This window comes from Montipora foliosa, unplaced genomic scaffold (genome assembly GCF_036669935.1).
Source record: "Montipora foliosa isolate CH-2021 unplaced genomic scaffold, ASM3666993v2 scaffold_427, whole genome shotgun sequence".
NCBI lineage: Eukaryota > Metazoa > Cnidaria > Anthozoa > Scleractinia > Acroporidae > Montipora > Montipora foliosa.
The window spans coordinates 917,785-920,284 of record NW_027179731.1 but is presented as its reverse complement, the minus strand read 5'-3'; the positions used below and the strand labels follow the sequence as shown (position 1 = coordinate 920,284).

Sequence of the window (2,500 nt, the reverse complement as noted above, 5' to 3'; positions counted from 1 at the left end):
ACAAAACATTAAGTGACCCACGTTTTAAGCCTTGATTTCAAAAAGACACCTCTTTATTTTAACTGTAATTTTCCTGTCTAATGGTCCGCCATTACTAACATTACATTGTATGTTCTTGAGAGAGCTGGATCGAGGAGAAAATGACGTCAAAGGCTCACTAGTTTAAGAATGCAATACATGTGTACGCCGCAGAATTAATATGCAGCACGGGGGTTTTGGGCTTTCAGACTTTTAAACTCACGCTTTGCATATATAATAAGCGGCGTTGACACACGGAAATTTTAAGCTAGTGAGCCTCTAACGTCACTTTTCTCTGGATCCAACCCTCTGAGGTCCAATCGGCCAGTTTTGAACGTGGGTAATGGCGGACCGTAAAATCCAAAACTTACCGGTACACTCAAAGTAAACGGCCTTTGGATAAAAATCAAAGCTCAAAATTTTGCCAGTCAGGTGTTAAGCAAACACGCTTTCAAATCTGAAGGAAAAAAGGAAGTGTTTTTTTTTGATCACAGGGGCACTTTAAGGGACATCATGGTTTTTTGTTTTCTCAAATCGTTCTTCGTTTTCTTGTGTTTTAAAATCCAAGTTTCTTTTTCCGAGCACCTGACCTTGTCTTTGTGAAAAGTGGAGTTTGTTTTTCTCTTTTTCGAAATTACGGCCCTTTTTAAAGGCAGTTAGGGTAACCCTAGCACTCAGACAGGGCTACCCTATCGCCAGGGTAACCCTAGCTGCCTAGTAAACACGTTGATAAAGAAGAAGAAATGTGTAAGTGCTAGCCAACTAAAGTAACCCTCTCGCTACGGTAACCCTAGCACTTAGCCTACCCTCAATAATTGTAAAAAGGGTGTAACAGCAATTTGAGAAATTGCTGAAATTGGAAATTATGGAATAGCATGCAAGTGCTGGAGACATTGGGGTCTCGCTCAGCTCCACGCTTTAAAAAATGGCACTGTAATGTTCACTTCGTCAAAAAAAAAAAAAAAACAACAGAATCACAGTTCTATGATGGTCGTCACGCAACATTCTCATTTGCTTGTTTGTTCGTGTTTTCGATCTTGTTGTCTGACTTTCCTTACAAACAGTTTGTACTTAAGTAAGAGTGGTACAGGAAGTTGCCATCCAACTCTATTCCGACGTCATGGGATCCAATCCAATTTCACGATAAAACACACAACATTTAGAACAATTTTGTGAAAACAAGCAAATGAGAACGTTGCATGACGACCATAGTGGAACTGTATTGCACGCAAAGTTTTTACAAACTAAACATTAAAATGTGGTTTTCAAATGTGGAGCTCAGCGAGTCTCCAGTGTCTAGGAGTTAGCGTATATTCCCCACAAAAACTCCAATTCAAGTCGGAAATTCTCTTAATTTAAACTAAGATGTCCCTTTTGCACCTTCAGTATGTTCCTTATTTTTTTTGACTGATTGCCACAATAAATAAAGGAAAGGTGCCGAACATTCTTTGTGCAAGAGAATAACGAGACACCCCAACCCTGGCCCCACGTTTTGGCTACTACCATATTTCTTAAAGTAAAACAACTTTTTCCCGTTGTCAAGAAGAAAACAAAAACATTTCTCTCCTACGTCCCTGCAAAACTGCAATGTGGACAGCAAGGACTTACTGTATTTTGTTGTGCTGTTTCATTTGCACTTAATATTAGGCGCTCTTTCCCTTTCTTTGAAGCTAACACGCAACTGGAACTAACGATGGCTAATAACTCGGCTTTTTAAATAATCAACACTGAGCTTGCATGCTTAAAATTAGGATTTCCTTTGTTCAAATACATGATTGTACACCACAGTGTAAAATGTAAAAGATGAAATACTTACTCGATGCCAGGGACGTGTTTGGTCGATGGGTTGTAGATGATTCTAAGAGCGTACTGCAAGGAGACAATGAGGCATTTCCTGTACAAAATAACAACAAAAAAAGGAGAAAAGTTCAGATCTAATCTTCCTACCGGAGGGGAGGGAGATTATACTAGAGCTCTTTACCGTCCAGATATTTGTTGGTTGTAGCCAAAATGCGGGCCCGGGGTCTTTTTTTTTTCCCCTTTTTTTTTTTTGTTTGAATTTTTGTCGCTATTCTTCTGTGCTGTTGTTTTCGAATGACCGGCATCTGTCCTTCATTTAGGGCGGAAATTAGTAAAAAAAAATTAAGGAACCTACCGAAGGTATGAAAGCTCTTAAAGTACCCCTGTGACCAAAAAATCAATTCATATTTTTCTTTGGATTTCAAAACTATGTTAACAAAACATTAAGTGACCCACGTTTTAAGCCTTGATTTCAAAAAGACACCTCTTTATTTTAACTGTAATTTTCCTATTTAATGGTCCGCCATTACAAACATTACATTGTATGTTCTTGAGAGAGCTGGATCGAGGAGAAAATGACGTCAAAGGCTCACTAGTTTAAGAATGCAATACATGTGTACGCTGCAGAATTAATATGCAGCACGGAGGTTTTGTGCTTTCAGACTTTCAAACTCACGCTTTG

The 2,500-nt window shown here is 38.8% G+C and overlaps 1 long non-coding RNA gene across 1 annotated transcript in view; it reads right to left on the bottom strand.

The window, feature by feature from the left end:
- The window catches only part of LOC137988796 (uncharacterized), a 34,823-nt gene that overhangs the window by 1,212 nt on the left and 31,111 nt on the right, over nucleotides 1-2,500 (bottom strand). The window lies entirely within an intron of this gene.